Consider the following 20,454-nt stretch of genomic DNA (forward strand, 5'->3'; position numbering starts at 1 on the left):
AGAGCTTGTGATCTCAAGAAAACACACTTGCAAAGGCTCCAGTGAGATTTGAACTCACGACCCCTGGTTTACAAGACCAGTGCTCTAACCCCTGAGCTATGAAGCCAAGTTTCTAGAAGGTGTCCACGGATTTTTTTTATTTTTTGTTGTTGACATGTTGCATGTTTACAATGCCTAAAAAATTAAATCTTTTATTTTTGAAGCACCAACAAATTACGCAGCTCTGTACAAGTAAAATGGGACAGTTAACATACATAACAAATATATATTTGTTATGGCACAGTTAAGATATATAACAAATATATATACACATCAGGAGATGAGAAACCTGTCCCTAAAGTAGCCATTTACTGTTATGGTACTTTTATACAAAGTTCTAGGTGAGAATCGTGGGCTTTTGAGGGCCCCACTCAAGAGCTTGTGATCTCAAGAAAACACACTTGAAAAGGCTCCAGTGAGATTTGAACTCACGACCCCTGGTTTACAAGACCAGTGCTCTAACCCCTGAGCTATGAAGACAAGTTTCTAGAAGGCGTCCACGGATTTTTTTTATTTTTTGTTGTTGACATGTTGCATGTTTACAATGCCTAAAAAATTAAATCTTTTATTTTTTAAGCACCGACAAATTATGCAGCTCTGTACAAGTTAAATGGGACAGTTAACATACATAACAAATATATACACACATCAGGAGATGAGAAGCCTGTCCATAAACTAGCCATTTAGTGTTATGGTACTTTTATACAAAGTTCTAGTCGGCAATGGTGGGCTTTTGAGAGTCCCACTCAAGAGCTTGTGATCTCAAGAAAATATGCTTGAAAAGGCTCCAGTGAGATTTGAACTCATGACCCCTGGTTTATAAGACTCTAACCCCTGAGCTATGAAGCCAAGTCGTGGAGGCAGGGTCCACGGATTTTTTTAATTTTTTGTTGCTGACACGTTGCATGTGTACAATGACTAAAATAATATCTTTTATTTATTAAGCACCCACAAATTACGCAGATCTGTACAAGTAAAATGGGACAGTTAACATATATAACAAATATATATACACATCAGGAGATGAGAACCCTGTCCCTAAACTAGCCATTTACTGTTATGGTACTTTTGTACAAAGTTCTAGGTGGGAATCGTGGGCTTTTGAGGGCCCCACTCAAGAGCTTGTGATTTTTTGTTGCTGATACGTTGCATGTGTACAATGACTAAAATAATATCTTTTATTGATTAAGCACCCACAAATTACGCAGCTCTGTACAAGTAAAATGGGACAGTTAACATAAATAAAAACATACATACACATCAGAAGATGAGAACCCTGTCCCTAAACTAGCCATTTACTGTTATGGTACTGTTTACAAAAAGTTCTAGGTGGGAATTGTGGGCTTTTGAGGGCCCCACTCAAGAGCTTGTGATCTCAAGAAAAAGCACTTGCAAAGGCTCCAGTGAGATTTGAACTCACAACTCTTGGTTTATGAGACCAGTGCTCTAATCCCCGAGCTATGAAGCCAAGATGGTTATAGCTAGTACACTGATTTTTTTCTTTGTTTGTTTGTTGCCATGTTGCATGTTAACAATGACTAAAATATTATCTTTTATTTATTAAGCGCCAACAAATTACACAGCACTGTACAAGTTAAATGGGACAGTTAACATACATAAGAAATATACATTAAAATGTATATATTAAACACCCTTTACAAGACCTGAGCTCTAATCCCTGAGCTATGATGCCACAGTTATGGATGTCTGGAAGTAGCCATCAGAAGATGAGTACACTGTGGTCATAAAGGGATGGACATGGTCAGCAACAATAGTCAGGTAGGCTGTCGCGTTTAAACAATGCTCAACTGGTACTAAGGGGCCCAAAGTATGCCAAGAATATGTCCCCCACAGCATTACACCACCACCAGCATGAACCGTTGATACAAGGCAGGAAGGATCCATGCTTTCATGTTGTTTACACCAAAGTCTGACCCTGCCATCTGAATGTTGCAGCTGGAATCGAGACTCATGAGATCAGGCAACATTCTTCCAGTCTTCCATTGTCCAATTTTCGTAAGCCTGCGCGAATTGTAGTCTCAGTTTGCTGACAGGAGTGGCACCCGATGTGGTCTTCTGCTGCTGTAGCCCACCTGCTTCAAGGTTCGACGTGTTGTGCGTTCTAGTGATGTCCGGATCATGAACGAATCGTTCATTTGATCCGGTTCTTTTTAGTGATCCGGATGAATCGGTTCAGTTGACTGAACGATTTATTTGTAGCGGTTCAGTCTGTGAATCATTCAGCTGTAACCTGATCCTAGAGCTGTGAGTCATCTGCAGAGCACTCAGACACAGACTCTGGGGTCAGGTTACAGCTCATTAATTCACAGAGGAACGATGACTCATAGAGTCAGAGACTCGTTCAATGATTCGAATGATCCGAAGAGTCGAATGATCCGAAGAGTCGAATGATCCGAAGAGTCGAATGATTCAATGATTCAAATGATTCGAATCTTACAGGGATCCGGATCTTACAAGGATGCGAATCTTACAGCGATTCGAATCTTACAGAGAATATTACTGATACCATACAAATAATACATTAATAATGTTCACACTGCCCCCAGGATTTAGATTCCTCTGAGTTTGCCCCCCTTTACCTCTAACTGCACCTACAGTTAGCTTTATTAAATTAATTAAATTAACCCTCAGTCATCAGCATAAAATTAACCCTTATACCCCATCAACCATAACTGCCCCTGAAATTAACCGTAAAGATCCCATTAACCATAACAGCCTCTGAAATTAACCCTAAAGACCCCATTAACCATAACGGCCCCTGAAATTAACCCTAAATACTCCATTAACCATAACTGCCCCTAAATTAATTGCATGTACTCCAGATAAATTACCTAATAAATTGGTATGGTTGATGGGGTCTTTAGTGTTAATTTAGGGGCAGTTATGCTTAATGGGGTGTTTAGGGTTAATTTAGGGGCAGTTATGCTTAATGGGGTCTTTAGTGTTAATTTAGGGGCAGTTATGCTTAATGAGGTGTTTAGGGTTAATTTGGGGGCAGTTGTGCTTAATGGGGTGTTTAGTGTTAATTTAGGGGCAGTTATGCTTAATGAGGTGTTTAGGGTTAATTTGGGGGCAGTTATGCTTAATGGGGTGTTTAGGGTTAATTTAGGGGCAGTTATGCTTAATGGGGTCTTTTGTGTTAATTTGGGGGCAGTTATGCTTAATGGGGTCTTTAGTGTTAATTTGGGGGCAGTTATGCTTAATGGGGTGTTTAGGGTTAATTTGGGGGCAGTTATGCTTAATGGGGTGTTTAGGGTTAATTTGGGGCCAGTTATGCTTAATGGGGTGTTAAGGGTTAATTTTAGGGGCAGTCATGGTTGATGGGGTGTTAAGGGTTAATTTTAGGGGCAGACATGGTTGATGGGGTGTTTAGGGTTAATTTAATGGTGAGGGTTAATTTAATTAATTTAATAAAGTTAGCTTAAGGTGCAGTTGCAGATAAAGGGGAATGTAAATCCTGGGGGCAGTGATTATTAATGTATTTATTTATAACAGTATGGTGATATTATCTGACGGATTCGAATCCCAATGAAGGCAGAGAGTCGTTCAAAGATCCGGATCTTACAGTGATCCGGATCTTACAGTGATCCGGATCTTACAGTGATCCGGATCTTACAGTGATCCGGATCACTGTAAGATTCGGATCCCTGTAAGATCCGAATCTTTGAACGACTCTCTGCCTTCATTGACATCACTGGAGGCAGGGGGGAGGATTCATAATTAAAGGGGAGGGGCCAATCGTTAGTGTGCCTGCACGGAGTTACTGGAAAACAGTAACTCCTGTGAGTCACACTGAGTGATCCGAAGATTCGGATCATGAATCGGATCATTTCAGTGAACGAATCGAAATGATCCGATTCACTTTAATGATCCGAACTTCCCATCACTAGTGCGTTCAGAAATGGTATTCTGCATTACTTGGTTGTAATGAGTGGTTATTTGAGTTACTGTTACCTTTCTGTCATCTCATAGTACCAGCCTGCCCATGCTCCTCTGGTTATGAGTGAAAATCTCAGTAGATCAGCAGTATCCAAAATACTTAGACCACTTAGAGCTTTTATTTAGTAAGCACCAACAAATTATGCAGCGATGTACAAATTAAATGGTACAGTTAACATACATAACAGAGATGAGAAACCTGTATCTCAGCTAACCATTTAGCATTATGGTACTTTTATACAAAGTTTCAGTCAAGAATGGAGGGCTTTTCAGGGCCCCACTCAAAAGCATGTGATGCACTTGCAAAGGCTCCAGTGGGATTTGAACTCGCAACCACTTGCAAGTTCAGTGCTCTAACCTCTGAGCTATGACTACACGGTTTCACAAGTGCATTTCCAATTATTTTTTGTGAAAATGTGAATATAGTGCCCACAAAGGAACACATAAATTCAAGGTGCATTTTCACTTCAAAAAAGTGCACCAAATAACTTAATGGGCCCATCAACGGCAGGTTTCAATGTTACCCAAAATGATGGCGTGCTAGCCTATTAAGCAGACTAACAGGCTTAAAAGAGTTGGGATTTATGCTTCTTACATTGTGAGGGAAACACCCCAGATCCTGCAAGTATGGCCAGGACAGGTGCAAGGATTTTTGCCACCATGGGCAAAACCTCATTTTGCCACCCCTTGGCTCTGCCCCTTGTATCCCACCCCTTTGTGCCCTACCCACATTGACCACACCTCTGGTCCTCCTCAGTTACATAATAGAGTAGCTGGAGCCAGGAGCCTGGACGACAGGTGTCCTGATGAAAGTCAAATAACGACTGAAACGTTGACCTGCAAAAGAGGAATTTGTATTTATTGGAAAAAGACCTAGAGTGCTGGTAACTATCCATAGACTGTGTATATTAGTTTGCCTTGTTACCTAGCACCAGGCTACAACAGAATTGGTTTGGAGTGCAATAGCATATTATTGTTTATATATATATATATATATATATATATATATATATATATATATATATATATATATACACACACACACTCACTGGCCACTTTATTAGGTACACCTTGCTAGTACCGGGTTGAACCCCCTTTTGCCTTCAGAACTGCCTTCATTCTTCGTTGCATACAAATATTCCTCAGAGTTTTGGCATTTTTGTCCACACAACACACATATTTTCTCTTTTTCGGACTATTCTCTGTTAGCTCTAGAGATGGTTATACGTGAAAATCTCAGTAGATCTGCAGTTTCTGAAATACTCAGAGCAGCCTGTCTGGCACCAACAACAACATGCCATGTTCAAAGTCACTTAAAACCCCTTTCTTCCCCATTCTAATGCTCGGTTTGAACATCAGCAAGTTGACCACGTCTAAATGCCTAAATGCATTGAGTTGCTGCCATGTGATTGGCTGATTAGCTATTTGTGTTAACAAGCAATTGAATGGGTGTACCTAATAAAGTGGCCAGTGAGTACATGTAAAAAAAGGTGCTTGCTCAATTAGAGCTGCACCTTCCTCCTCTGTGTCGGGACACCACAGCCACCGTGGCGTGGCTCTAGAAGAGCTTGTGGCACTAGGTTCACCACATTTTCTGCCATTCTGCCAATCAGGGACATTCATTTAATTTCACAAGTGGAGTGCACTGCCACAGAGGGTGGTAACGCATGACACTTATCATTCTATAGTGATCCAGACACAGACAATAGTACAGCATAACAGCACAGAAGAAGAGGCAAGAAAAGAAGCGGGCTATGGGAAAGGAGAAGCGATCATCAGAGAAAGTAGGCAGACTTCTAGGACAGTGCACCCCCAGTAGATCTGTGCTTTAGGGTGGTGGTTAGCTTGCCTATAGGTATCGCCAGCCCTAAGTATGGCTTCCCTTGTCTTAGTGCCTCGACTGGAGCCCTGCTCCAATCACAAAAGCCTAACATGTAGCCACCCATATCCAGTGATCCTAGAAAGCCCATATCTACATCCTCACTTACCTACTTTGACATTGGAGATTAACCCTGCCCTAAAACTCTTCTTACATAATACCGCAGTTATATTCTCTTATGATAATTTCTATAAATTATTCACAAACCATAGGTTTAAAAGTAAAGACACTTTATACACAACCCCACTGAGCGATCCAGCTAAAACTAAAATTTATTTTAAGTTTGCTAAGTGCATTTTATCTAAATACTATTGATGAACAAACCTGCATACTATGCCAAACATAAGCTCATTTCCTCAGTAGAATTATCCTATTTATTATTTATTTTATAAAAGCCTGAGAAAGATAATGCAAGTGAATTAGGTACTTAAATATTTAATTACGTTCACAAAAATGCTACTGTAATTATTGCAATTAATTCATTTTTCTGGCTACAGGAGCTGAAAGATTGATGTAGACTTGTAATTACATTCCCTTTCATTGACTCAGCAGGTCACAGCTTCTCAAATATAAACCAGTTTAAATAGAAGGTTCTATATAGAAAATGTTATATACCATATGTTCTAAAAAACATTTCTCGTTTTTCATAATTAATATATTTTCCACAGATTATGAAGGTGTACATAAAATTGAAAAGTATGTATTTTCAGTATTTGTTAGCTCAAACATTGTGTTCTAAACAAGGGTTACTAATCATACCTGGGAACTTGTGGGCTCTGGTTGCCTGGAGCCTATCCTTGCAGTACGTGGCCAGATCCTGCTGACTTTCGTGGGCAGTCCTGCTGACTTTAGGGGTCAGTGGGCAGTACCACTGCCGTCAATTGGCGACATCGCGGGGAACACCCTCATTTAAAGGGGAAATGGGCAGGGAGTGGGGCATATTAAGATCCTAACCCCTGCGGCCCGGAGGATTCAGGTGTTGACCCCGAGAAACAGAAATTTTTGATAATTTGTATTAGGGTTGCTTTACCATTATTGATAATTTGTGTACAATCTACTACAAATATTGGACACATTTAACTAAGATGGTTGGGGCTTTCCAGGAAAATTTTTTTTCCATTGCTTTGCATTTATTATTGGCTTGGCATATACAGGGAAATAGTGGGAAAATGTGATTTATGGTTTTGTTGTTTTTTTTTGTTTTCATTTGTACCATTATTTCATCAGAAACCAGGTATTTGTGAAAAACCTATACTGAACATAAAGGTTTCACTGGGTAAAGTGTAAGCTGCTTATTAGGGTGTTCTCTGAATATACTGCGTTACGCACAGACAACCTCCGCTGCTGCCGGCACTTCCGCCGGGGCTTCTATGACTGAGCACCGGAAGGGCATGTCATGCCGGTGCTCCGTCATAGAAGCCCCGGCGGAACTAATGGGCAGCAGAGGTTGTCTACGTGCATTGCGCAGACGTCCAGTGGCTGCCCCCACTAGACACCAGGGAGTCTGGAGTACGAGGAACGAGTCTGGGGGAATCATTGGTAAGTTAGGGGGGCGGCGGCAGAGGGGCATATGGAGGATATAAGGGATTCCTGTAGGCAGAGTGGCATATAGGGGGTTAAAAGGCATTTCTGGGGGGGCAGAGTGGCATAATGGGGGTTAAAAGGCATATCATTGAGGCACATAGGTAGGTATAAGGCATATCTGGGGGGCAGAGTGGCATATAGGAGGTTAAAAGGCATTTCTGGGGGGGCAGAGTTGCATAATGGGGGTTAAAAGGCATATCATGGAGGCAGAGTGGCCTATATGGGGGTATAAGGCATATCTTTGGGGGACGAGAAGCAAGAAGTGGGGCAGATGAGCATAACTGGGGGGCAGGTTGGCAAATAAAAGGAAATAAAAACAAAAAAAATTCTCAATCATAGTTTTTATTAAATATGAAAAATAGTTTACTTGTGAATTAATATTTAACATTTTTCCTATAGGGTAGTCCTATATTCAGGCTTTTTTTCCCCTAAATTAACATTCAAATTTTGGGGGGTCATCTTATAATCAGGGTCATCTTATAATTGAGCAAATATAGTAATTATTGCAAAAACTACAAAAATTGTTCTGACCTAGGGGAATATATGTACCCAGACCCCTATATGAGGAGCATTCTACTATACCAAGTAGTGTGTGATCTGAACAAATAGAATAAAATTGTATTTCTGAACAACTTTTTGTTGCAGGAAATGATATCGATTGTGATCATGAATTTACAGCATATATATAATAGGATGGGGCAGCTGTATAGCTCTGAGACTTTGAGATTTTATTTTGGCTTCTATGTTGTTTAACCTCGGAGAACAAACTGGCTTCCCTCATAATCATTATCGACGTTATCAGATAATGTCACCAGATGGCTGGCCCTGTTCTGCGTGTGCCGGCTTCTGATCGTTTTGTACATCGATAATCATTTAAAAGATCATTTACAGATCTCGGCCGCTGGCTTACAGCACAATTTTTTTTACTGCCTTCTACAAAAATAAAGGTTTATAATGAGAAAATGACTTAGGTTAACAAAATGCAAGAGTCATTACAAAATCGAGTTCTTGGAAATGTGTCTGGAACACAAGAATTAGTTTTTGGAGTAGATGCTATACTCAAGAGTCTTGACCAATACATTTTGAGAGAAGGTAAATAAGAGGGGCTAAGGCTGCTTGACACAAATGTAATGGGACATACATCTTTATTCTGTAATTGCACTATTAAAAGGCACTATAAGGTGAATGAAGTGAAATTTTTACTAATGGCTGCTTAATCTTTTCCGAGCCAAAATATCATTTTCGTTCCAAGACGCACACCTGGCAGAGGTAACGGGCAGTCTCCAAAATGACTCTATAGTTCTTATAAAATTGTGAATAACATAAAGGTAGACATAAACTATTAAATTCTTTAGAAATGCTTTTTACAGTATAGCACATTTTCAGCTTGATATTCATCAAATCAGTAAGCATAGCATTTTCGCTTTATTCTGAAATTTATAATGATCTAAAACTATTGTAATTTAAAATGTGCGTAAATTTGTTAACAACAATCATGCTTGTGTCTGTAGCAGGTACCCCTGGGGGTCTAGATGGTGTGGTACAGCCAGTATCATGCTTATTGTTATGTGTGTTCTTTATTTCTTTTGATGTCTCTTTACCCCTGTGGTAAATTAATGTCTATGTTTTGCTTTTGCTGCTAAGAATATTAAGAGCCAATTTAATTAAATTCTAAACAAATAACATCATTACATTTATATGTGAAAAGATAAAAAGACATCCTTTTAACTGTGATTGTGGATACGATGTGGTAATAAATAACTCTATGTAAATCCCAATTCAGTGTTTAATAATATGGTGTAGGAGTAGCACAGTGGTTTCTCTTTTATGCCACAGTCCACGTATTGGGATTGAGAAGGTTCAGTCGTCACTAGTCTAATTTGTATTGCCTGCAATCGTACTTTAATTTCAGTTATCTATGGCGTGTTTAATTCCTGTAGAAATTAATTCTTGACAAAGGTTTTTTTGCCTGCAACAAGTGAAAAATGTATGAATTTAGTCTGGGAGATGAATTCCAAACCATATACCGTATTTGCTTGAATATAAGATGAGATTTTTTTCAGAGCAAATGGTCTTATAGTGTTATATTCAAGGTCGTCTTATAATCAGGCCTCAAATAGAGGTCTGACTACAAGACTAAGATCCAGATCTCCCGCAGAGCTGCCGGGGACCTGGATCCTCCTCTCTGGCAGCTGGTGGACATCTGCATGATGTGCGCAGAGAACCTTCGCTACTGCTGGCACTTCTGCTGGGGCTTCTATGACGGAGCGCCGGCCTGACACAACCTTCCGGTGCTCTACCATAGAAGCCCCGGCGAAAGTACCGGCCAGCAGCAGCGGAGGTTGTCTACACGCATCGTGCAGACGTCCGCCGGCTGCCCCCACTTGACACCAGGAAATCTGGAGCACGGGTGACACATCTAGGGATATATTGGTAAGTTGGGGGGCATATACGGGGTACAAGGCATATCTGGGGGGGCAGAGTGGCATATAGGGGGTATAAGGCATATCAAGGGGCAAAGTGGCATATCAGGGCAGCAGAGTGGCATATAGGGGTATATAAGGCATATCTGGGGGCAGAGTGGCATATGGGGGGCTATAAGGCATATCTGAGGGGGCAGAGTGGTAAGCCTGGGGGCAGATGTGCATACCTGGGGGGCAGGTTGACAAATAAAAGGAAATAAAAACAAAAAATTCATTTTTTCTCAATCATAGTTTTTATTAAATATAAAGAAATAGTTTACATGTGAATTGATATTTACTAATAAAACTTTTTTCTTATAGAATAGTCTTATATTCAGGCTTTCTTTTTTTCTAAATTAATATTTGAATATCAGGGGATCGTCTCTACCTACCTAGAATCCCCCCTTGGAGTCTATGGGCAAAACCTGGAAAGTTCCCAGGTATGGTAAGTACAGCACTGCACTTGACAGTGTCTTACTTTTGGGTTTAGCAGATCTAATTCTTTGTTCGAATGAATATTAAATCATTTGATACATACACTCCTTGTGCACAAACGACAGTTAATAGGACCCCATATATCCAAGGCATTTATAATCAAATATCTTCATAAATCTTGAGAATTCTCTGTTATTTTTTCCAATTACATATTGGTTTTATAATATTTTTAGTCCTGCATGGATTACTAACTCAGTTATGATCCTTATGCTTTGCAATGCCAAATGTTATTAATTTTTTGCACATTTTCTATTAGGCTAATCAAGATGATTAAAAACCCACTAGAAAGTCGCAGTACGGAAAATGCAGACCTAGTAAGCACTAACAATTATTTAGAAAAAAGTAGCCAAAAGCCACCTTTTTTTCCAATTGAACAATATATTGGTTTAATAACGGATTGCCTGGGAGCACAGCTGTAAATTGTTTGCTGAAGCAGCTAGAAGATCATTGCTTCCAATGTCTCATAGTCATACTCATTAAAGTTGTCGCAGACTTTCAACTTTTACATTCACTTGGTTGGAAGGAATCACCTAGCCTGCATACTGATATTACAATTCTTCATGTATACAATAACGAGCAGAAATGCATGAAACCCATAAAAGATAAATAAAATATATAAAGTTATATTCGCGTAGCCAAAAAAAATAGATTGAAACAAATGGAGTAAAGTGTGTGCAGAATCTTTTACAGATTTTGCTGGAATTAGTTGAAAAATTGCCTATGAATTATTTTTGCTTACAAAATATATTAAAAAAACAGTCAAGTAAGACCAGATTTGAGTTTAATTTGCAACTAGAGAATCTAACATAATCTAGAGAATCTAACATCTCCACATAGGTTACTTCTGAGACTATTTCATATAATTTGCAATGCCACAGTGTTCTAAATAAAACTATTAGTTTTTTTCCACTTTTATGATTATACAAGTATCTGCTGCCACAACTGATAACAATGTTAAATCCAGACAGATGTTGGCGGTGACATCACATCAAACTCCATCCACGTTAAGTTACATCATGTTATGCTTCTTGAAATGATGGAGGAGAAAGGGTAGAAAGTAGAGGCAGTGATGTATCTACATTTAGGGCCTTTAAGAAACGAGGCAAAGAAAGGACATCAGATGTCTTTTAATGAAGTCCATACAGGCTGTGCTGAGCCAGCACAGGTTAGGGAGATCAAAAATTTCCCCTGTAATCTTGAGCAACAAGACACTGGGTGGGCCGCCCCTGCCCCTGTTGCCCTTGGCATATGCCTAGTTTGATTTAGTTTATTCAATAACATCCTCCAACACAATATCCGGGGAAGGACAGAATGACATGAGACATGAATAATTACATTAAATGGGGAGGTAGATATAGAATGATGACAATGGCTAGGACACAGCTAACAGGGGCTAAGAGGATTAACAGCTACTGGCTGTGTATTTAGTTATTATATATACAGCAGTATGGGGTACACAAAAGACAGTGAATGGCAGTACTAACACCTAGCACCTAAGACATTAATAGACATTTCTTCACAACCCAGATAATCAGCCTTCTTCTTACACCAGGATGTCCAGCTGACATTTACAGTTTGAGTCTCTGTGTGGAAAATGTGGTATAACATATAATAGTAGAAATCAGTAGAGAGTGGGTCCCTGTACCCACTTTCCCAAGAACAGAACCCTTTCTAATGTCAGGGCCCATTGTCAGCAGGCAGGAGGCTAGCCATCAGTCCCCTCCAAAAGCCCCAGTGACGGAAGGTTCCGTCACAATACCGAAACAAGAAAGTCTTTACACATTTAACATTTCCAGGGGCACAGAAATATTCACTTTGGAGCAAGAATAACACCTGAGTATTGGGAATGGGGGATCTTGAGACTCAGTCTAGGCCAGGATACATCATTGGGTAGAGGTGACCTTACCCTCCTAACCATGAGTCTTTATATCCTTTTACAACATCAGTTAGGATGAAGTGATAACCTTCGATGGCAATCTCCACAAGGATATATAATTAAGATGTCATGTGCCCACTATATCATACAAGAATTCCAGAGGCTTTCTAGTAGTTCAGTCATGTGGCTAGAGCCAATTTTCATGACACTCATGTTTCACTTATGCCTAATTTGAATATATATTTACAATTAAGTAAACATAGGTTTCTTACAGAACTTACAACACAAAATGGGCATTGCACATATACAGTTTGGCTCCATGGGGCTGCCTTCAGGCATTTGCCATGAAGGCAATACTTGGTCCAAACACTACCCTCTGAAATGGGGCAGAGACCCAGAGTTCAAGCACTTTGCATGGGTCCATAGTAACAGCACATGCCTGACAAAGGTCAGTGGGCAGGAAGGCAAAGTAGTTATGAATGAACAAGGAAAATAAGGTATTCTGTGATGTAGGACATACTTAGATGAATTTGTACATATTCCACATCTATCCCTAAAACGTGCCACATAACTAATGCACAACTCTCTTAGCCAATTTGCCACTACACAAATCCTTAGATACCTTTCCTCTATGTGAATACAAAGATGTGCTGGTGTGCTGTAGGCAGTCATAAAAGTGGTTTGGTGATGATAGGATAGATAACACCTAAATCTGCATTAAAACAACAAATTGTTGCTTGAAAATTGACCTTATCAGGATATTACAAGCTTACAGGTTCTTTCTTGTAAATGCCACATCATGTGTTTAACAACACCTTAAGCATACAAAGTTCTCAGTTTAGCAGAAACAAAGGATATGACAATTTACCAGGATGTATATTTTTGTAATATAATCCCTGGCCCAAAGAGGCGCAAGGGAGAATGAAGGCACAAGTGACAAGGTAGTGCTGAAGACCTTGTGCTATGTTTAATTATATCTCATAATTTCTCATTTTTCACTGTTCAAGACAGGTTCTATTTAATTGATGTTTAGATTCAATAGGGCTGGTAGTAATCACTCCTGGGTATGTCTAGTGAAATTGAACCCAGTTATCATTTAAATTTGGTTAATTGGTTGATTTAGTAACTAAGGGGGCAATAACTTATTCACATAGGGCCAGGTAGGTTTGGATAGCTTTTTGCCTTCTATACATGAAATCATCATTTACCGAGCTGTTTTTTTCTTTTTGTACCCTTCATGGCCAAGGTTGCTTTAACACATTTGCGGTGCTCATGTTTAGCTGTAATTTTCCTCTCTCTCATTTAGTGTACCCACACAAGTTATATATTGTGTTTTTCAGAACAAGAAGGACTTCCGTCAGATAGCTTTTTTTTACATATCTTATTTCTTATATAAAAAAAAAATATCTACAACTCATCTACAAAAGATAATGTAAAACATGGTAAATAGATCATTCTATTTGCCCTGAGTTTAGAAATACCCAATGTTTTTATGGTTTTTTTTTTAAAGTTATAGGGCAATAAGTACAAGTAGTGTTTTGCTATTTCAAAACCATTTTTTCCAGATCTGGTCATTCTGCCCCCATGTGCTATTTGGGATATCTTTGAAGCCGGCTAATTAAATTTACCTCCACCAAACCCTATATTTTTGAAAACTAGGCACACCAAGGTATTTCAAATGCTGCTGCTTTAGCCCTTTCCATGCACCGATTCTACTACCAGCCTTTGTCAAACTTTTTTTACACAAATTCTAATTCAGGAATACATTTACAGCTCCTGATATGTCACTTCAAAACAACAGAGAGATACCACCCATGCATGGGTTTGTCATGTTATTTGGCTCTAAAAGGCCACATTTGGCATCTGGTCCTTCTACCCCATGTCCTAGGTAGGACATCTTTAAAGCTGGCTAATTCAATTTACCAAATTAAAACACATATTTTTGAAAACCAAACACTCCAAGGTATTTCAAAAGCTTGTATTTTAACCCTTTCCATGCACAACTTCTAACACCAGCCCTTGCTGAAGTTTGTGGTAGTATGTTTTTGTATTTTTCCACTCAAATTGTACTTCAGTTATGAATGTATAGCTCCTGGTATACATCACTGTCAAACAACACCCCAATATATGTTACGCAACATCTCCCGAGTACAGTGATAACACCTATGCATCAGTTTGTCAGGTTGTTTGGGGGCTAAAAGGCCACATTTGGGAGGTGCTCTTTTTTTCTTTCCATTTTGACACTTGGTAGTAGATCTAATAGCCTGGTGCCCAGTTCTTCATCCTTCTCCTCATTCTCTCAGGCTGGACATTGAGATGAATTTTGTAGTGTTAATCTCTTCTTTTTTATTGCAAAAATACTAAAAGAGAGGAAGGCATCTACCTCCAGTACATACTGCTGGGACTGGATGGGATTTGAAGACTGGGTATGATCCCCTGATGTAGATGTTTGCCCTACATTTTGGGGGGGAATTTCTTGAAATGCTCTTTAGGCTAAAATAGGCCTATGAACCATATGTTGGCAATAATAATAATTTAATTACATTTTAAATAATAGTTTGTGCTAAACATTACAAACCAACTCACTGGTGCTTATATACAATTATTCTTCACAGTATTAAAGCCTTTAATTTGTAAAATAATGTATGCCTACCATCTGCTCTAGTAAGAGGCTAAAGATTTCTTTATATTCAGAGATATTTGAAGATAAATATCTTTTCTCCTAGGTATTGTAACATATTACAGATATGCACAATGACCTGGATAACCTGCATTTTTTTAAAATGCTTAGATATTAATACATGGAAATCCACATATTATTGTTAAATAGTTTGGTACGAAATATGAGGGTCTTTGTTATTGCCCTTCATCTATTGGTTCTTATCTCTGAAAAACTACGTATTTTTCAATCATGTCAGCAAGTCTTTAATAAATGTGCACAGCAGAGATTCAGCCAGGTGTTTTGACTCATTTAAATGTAAATTTTCTACTCTTTCTTGGAATCTTCTTTACATAAATAATGCCCATCCAAAGTAATAAAAATGCTTCTGAAAGAATATTCAGGCAATGTGAAATATAATGTAGGTACGATAACATAGAGAACTATGCCCACATTAGTATTTTGTTCAGCAGAAACTGTTAAATATTACTTAATATTAAAAAGTGTGTATATATGCACAAACAGAGCCACAATAATTATACTATAGTGATATTGTTCACACAGACTTGTGGAACTAAACAAAATAGCAATATGAAAATTGCCCAAAAAAATTAGATGTATGGATGTCACCCTACCTTCTCTGACAACCGCTTCTCTGTCTACTTCTCTGCTTCTCCATCTGTAGGGTGACATTGGAAATGGATTAAAAACAAAATTAAATGTGTCCAAATTGTGTTTGGTACGTGTGCACAAGTTTAATATTTGTTCAGAAGAATGGGGGGGCTTGCATGTCACTTCACATAGCATGGGTATGAGAGATGAGACTTAATTCCAATTTATACTTTTAATTTGTAATAAACTTGCAGACTGATGAATCTCAAGTTTCTAGCTTTTTAAACCACATTCTCCTGCAGTCTTTGGTATGCAAGTTAAGAGTGTTTTTTTTGGCTAGTGCAAACGCAAATTGACTATAGTGAATTGGTTTCTTCAAAGATCGCAAGAGAATATTTAGTGATGATGTCACTTAAAAGTCACTTAAAATCTTATACACCTTCTAGAAAAAGGGGAAAATCCCTTTGTTGCCCACACCCCCAAAACACTTAGGGCTTTCATTTGAAATCATATTCATACAATTAGGGTTGAACAAGAAGATAACATAAGTGATAGAATGCTTCGGTCCTAAATGGATTAAATGCCACCATGAATCTGTTCAGCCTTTTGAACTAATTTCCACAAAAATATACATGCACCATATCATACCAGATCCACATCTACATCCACACCTACATCCACACCTACACTGGTGAAAAGTGCCATACAGCAAAAGGCTCCATAGCTCAGGGGTTAGAGCACTGGTCTTGTAAACCAGGGGTCGTGAGTTCAAATCTCACTGGGGCCTTTGTTTTGTTTTAAAAGCTTATGTATGAACTATTGTTAGAGAAAAGCATATAGTTTAATGGAAACTCTCTTCATAAATTTATTTTATTCAGTTACTGTCCTACGGTATATATGTATGTAAATAATATCTTAGCCATTCAGTCATTTATTTCTGAGTTCACAAGTAGTTTCCAGCCCATAAAAAAGCTTGTGCGACAGTGCATATTCAGCTGTCGGCTGCACAGGTGTCATCAAGTGACTACCAGCCTTTAAATGCCAGTCCATTCATGCACACCACATGCATTAACAAGCCCCAGTCATACAGGCACTTACCACATAAATACATACACACTGATGAGCCTTGCCTTTTTCAAACAAGCAGAGAGTTGTGTAGCTTATACTCTTATGTCACATGTGTCTAAAAAAGCTTCTTACTGACTGACTGATTCTGTCGCATGACTGCAAGGGTGATTCTTGCTCTGGCATTACTGATCATACTACAGTGTTTGTGAAGTATCTTTACAAACCTCTGAGGCAAGAAAGAGACCCTATGCAATAAAAAATGAGAAGACATTTGATACTGTTCAAATTGACATAAATAGGCTTTGATAGTATTGCTTGCTCCAGAGAGTTGGTGCTCCAACTGCACAGAAGGGCTAAGTGGAGCACATTGGGGTTCTGCCCTAAGCCAACTGGTTTGTAATGTCTTTATTAATCCTTTAGTGCCCCATGGATGCACTGATACAGGAATATGTTATAGGGAGTCCAATGGTGTCACCATGACATCACTGATTTACACAAGATCCAAGATTCAATGGGATCTCTACCCATATTGCACTGTAAAAGATGAAAAAATAGGAAAAACTGTAAAAAAAAAACCATGTACAAATATCTCATTAGAAATGTAACATTATGAAAAGAAATGTATGTGTTTTACACACTAGGACTAATATTCATTATGTTTGTAAGTTTCTATGGTTTCAAGATAATGGTTTACATCCAACATGTTAAAACATATGGTAGAAATGGGAAAAACTTCCAGACTTTTAATTAGGAAAAACCCTAGGTCCTGAAGTGGTTAAATCAGTCAATCTTTACAACAAAGAGAAACAAGCTGGACAGGTAACATGACGCATATTGTTCCTATTTAACATTACATTAAAGAAAGTGGTCAAGCAGGTTTGGTTTCTAAGAGTATCAGGTAACTTCAGAAGCAATGGCACGTGTAGTTAACACAAGATTGTCACTTGGTGGCAGAGGTTAAAATAGCTGAATGCATAAGGCAATGGTTGAGTGACAATGAATTGTATACACTAAACTAACCTAGTTTCTTGACTCTGTACTCGACCCGCTTCAATCTTGATTCTGCTCTCGACCACCCTTACTAAAGTTACTAATGACCTACTCACTGCTAAATCCAAGCACCACTACCCTATGCTAATCCTACTGGACCTTGGTGCTTTTAAAAGTGTGGACCACCCTCTTCTCCACCAAACTCTTCGTGGTCTTCTTCTCTATGATACTACTTTCTTCTGGTATATATCCTACAATTTTGATTGCACCTTCAGTGTCTCCATTTCCAGTAACACTTTCCCTCTCAATTGGCGTACGCCAAGGCTCAGTTCTAGTACCCCAGCTGTTCTCACTTCGCACTACCTCATATGTCAAACTAATCTCAATCTTTGGCTTTTAATACCACTTGTATGCCAGTGACACCCAGATCTTCTTATCTACCTCACACTCCCCTAACGCTCTCTGCCTTGGTGACACCCTTTATTCGGACCTTTCGTTTTGACTCTACATCCATTCTGCTTCATAAAACTGCCATCTCATCTTTGCCAGCATTCACCCCTTCCTCCCACAATATGCCACTAAGGCTTACAAATGCCTTATCTTTAACACCCTTCATCATATCTTCCTTTAGCTCAGCTTTCCTAGTCCCAGCCCTGCCTTTGGACAATACTATTGTGGCTAGTCCATTCCTAAGGCACCCTAACTCAGGGCCGGCCCAAGACATAATGCCGCCTGGGGCGAAGTTTAAAATGCCGCCCCCCGCCGCCGACGCCAGGGGTCATTATCTACCCTTCCTCTCCCTCCCTATTATCTACCCTTCCTCTCCCTCCCTATTATCTACCCTACCCCCCCCTTTGCACTTACCTTTCAGCAGTCCTGCGGCGAGTCTCCCTGCTCTGCCAAGGTGCACGCTTTACTGCTGAGCGCCAGAAAGGACGTCATTTTCCGGCGCTCAGCATTACAAGCCGGCACCGAGACCGAGCTAGAGGGCTCGCAGAGGAGAAAGAGGGGTGCCGAGCGGATAAGTGAAAACCACTCGGCGCCCCTCTCTCTCCTCCGCTTAAAAAAAAAAAAGGCGCTTGGGGCGCCTCTTTAAAAGTGCCGCCTGGGGCAATTGCCCCACTCTGCTCCATGGTAGGGCCGGCCCTGCCCTAACTCCCTGGACAGCACTGCAGATGTGACAGAAACATTTAAATACTTAAATGGATTTAACAGAGTACAGGAGGGAAGTTTATTTTAAAGGAGGAATGTTAGAGCAAGAGGCCATAGACTAAAACTGGAGGTTTAGCTGTAATGCAACAATGTTTTACTTTACGGTGGTAGATATAAGTGCCATTACAGTAAAGAAATTAAAACTGCATGGGATAGGCATAAAGCTATGCTGAATCTAACACAAGACACAGGACTGGTTAAAGTCTAAGTCTCTATATTAGGAAAATGGGCAGACTATACAGGCCAAATTGTTCTTATCTTCTTTTTATGTTTCAATGTTTAAATGCAACCGATTTGAATATGAACCTCCGGGTTTATGCCTTGGTAAAATCAGTATTCAGAAATAGAGGAAGTGGTCAAGCAGGTTTATTCTTTTTCACTCTTACAAAATAAGTGCAGAAACACAGAGAGGTGCAGTTAATACAACAAAGACAAATCTGTTCTATGACAGAAAGGTAGGCTCCATAGCTCAGGGGTTAGCGCACTGGTCTTGTAAACCAGGGATTGTGAGTTCAAGTCTTGCTGTGACTTTTGCAAGTGCATTTCAATGGATAACCTCCTGAGTTTACAGCAAGAATGTCGCTATTAATTCATCCTAGGGAAATAACTAGAGAAAAGAAAAAATATCTTTTGGCTAAAGAGGTCAAAACAGACTGAGCCCCCATTACATCCTCAAGGCCAATGTTCTATATTACTATAAAGGTGTATTGGTATGTTCTTTGGGCTTTCTACCACTGGGACATTTCCTTTCTAGTACATGTGAGTTCAGATTGTCTTCCCGGCATCTCCCTTATCAGAAGGAGCCAACATTGCTCTGTGCTTACAACTTAAGTGTGATGACACTAGTTACACACAAGTAATGTTGAAACAACCACCAGGGACAGTGATCACAGTAAAAGAGGGTCTATCCAAACCATGCTAGAACCTCGGAAGACACCAACTCACAGGCTAATCAGCAGATGTGTGATCAGCAATGTCAGGCTAAAGAGCCTGCTTGTAGATCACTCTATCATCGGCTGCTGTAGGAATCATAGTAAAATAATAAATATATGTTTTCCAAAAGTAAAAAATAATTAAAAAGAAAAATTTAAAAGAAATTAAAAGCAGACCCCTATCACTATGGCATCACAATGTTTACCATCTGTTTACAAGAGAGATTTATAAGAGAGATTGCTGAGGTCAAAAAATTAAAGGTAAGAACACACCTCAGTAGAAACTTTAAAAAAATATTTTTCTGTCTCCAGGCCAAAATGCTTCAAAATAACAAAAAATAGTATAGTCTATACAGGAGAATTGTGCTCTCCATAGATTAAAAAAGTATTGTACGCGTATATAACAACCTATACAATGGTATGCTTCCAACTTTGTGGCACCAGTTTGGGGAAGGCCCTTTCCTGTTCCAGCATGACTGTGTTAAGGCCCACAGAGACATGATTTTGCAAGTTTGATGAGGAGGAATTTGAGTGGCATGTACATAGCCATGACCTTAACCTCATTGAACACCTTTGGGGTGAATTGGAATGCTAGTTGTGAGCTAGAAAATCTTGTCCAACATCAGTGCCTCACCTCACAAATAAATGGGCACAAATTCCTACAGATAAACTCCAAGATCAAGTGG

General features: G+C 39.3%; 3 non-coding genes across 3 annotated transcripts; 1 reads left to right on the forward strand and 2 right to left on the reverse strand.

The window, feature by feature from the left end:
* Positions 1-33: 33 nt before the first annotated feature.
* Positions 34-106, reverse strand: TRNAT-UGU (transfer RNA threonine (anticodon UGU)). The gene has a single exon. It is a non-coding gene; the product is annotated as a tRNA-Thr (tRNA).
* A 340-nt stretch (positions 107-446) lies between these two features.
* TRNAT-UGU (transfer RNA threonine (anticodon UGU)) lies at positions 447-519 on the reverse strand. The gene has a single exon. It is a non-coding gene; the product is annotated as a tRNA-Thr (tRNA).
* Positions 520-16,280: 15,761 nt separating this feature from the next.
* TRNAT-UGU (transfer RNA threonine (anticodon UGU)) lies at positions 16,281-16,353 on the forward strand. Its single transcript has one exon. It is a non-coding gene; the product is annotated as a tRNA-Thr (tRNA).
* Positions 16,354-20,454: the final 4,101 nt, after the last annotated feature.

This window comes from Spea bombifrons, chromosome 5 (genome assembly GCF_027358695.1).
Source record: "Spea bombifrons isolate aSpeBom1 chromosome 5, aSpeBom1.2.pri, whole genome shotgun sequence".
NCBI classification, from domain to species: domain Eukaryota; kingdom Metazoa; phylum Chordata; class Amphibia; order Anura; family Pelobatidae; genus Spea; species Spea bombifrons.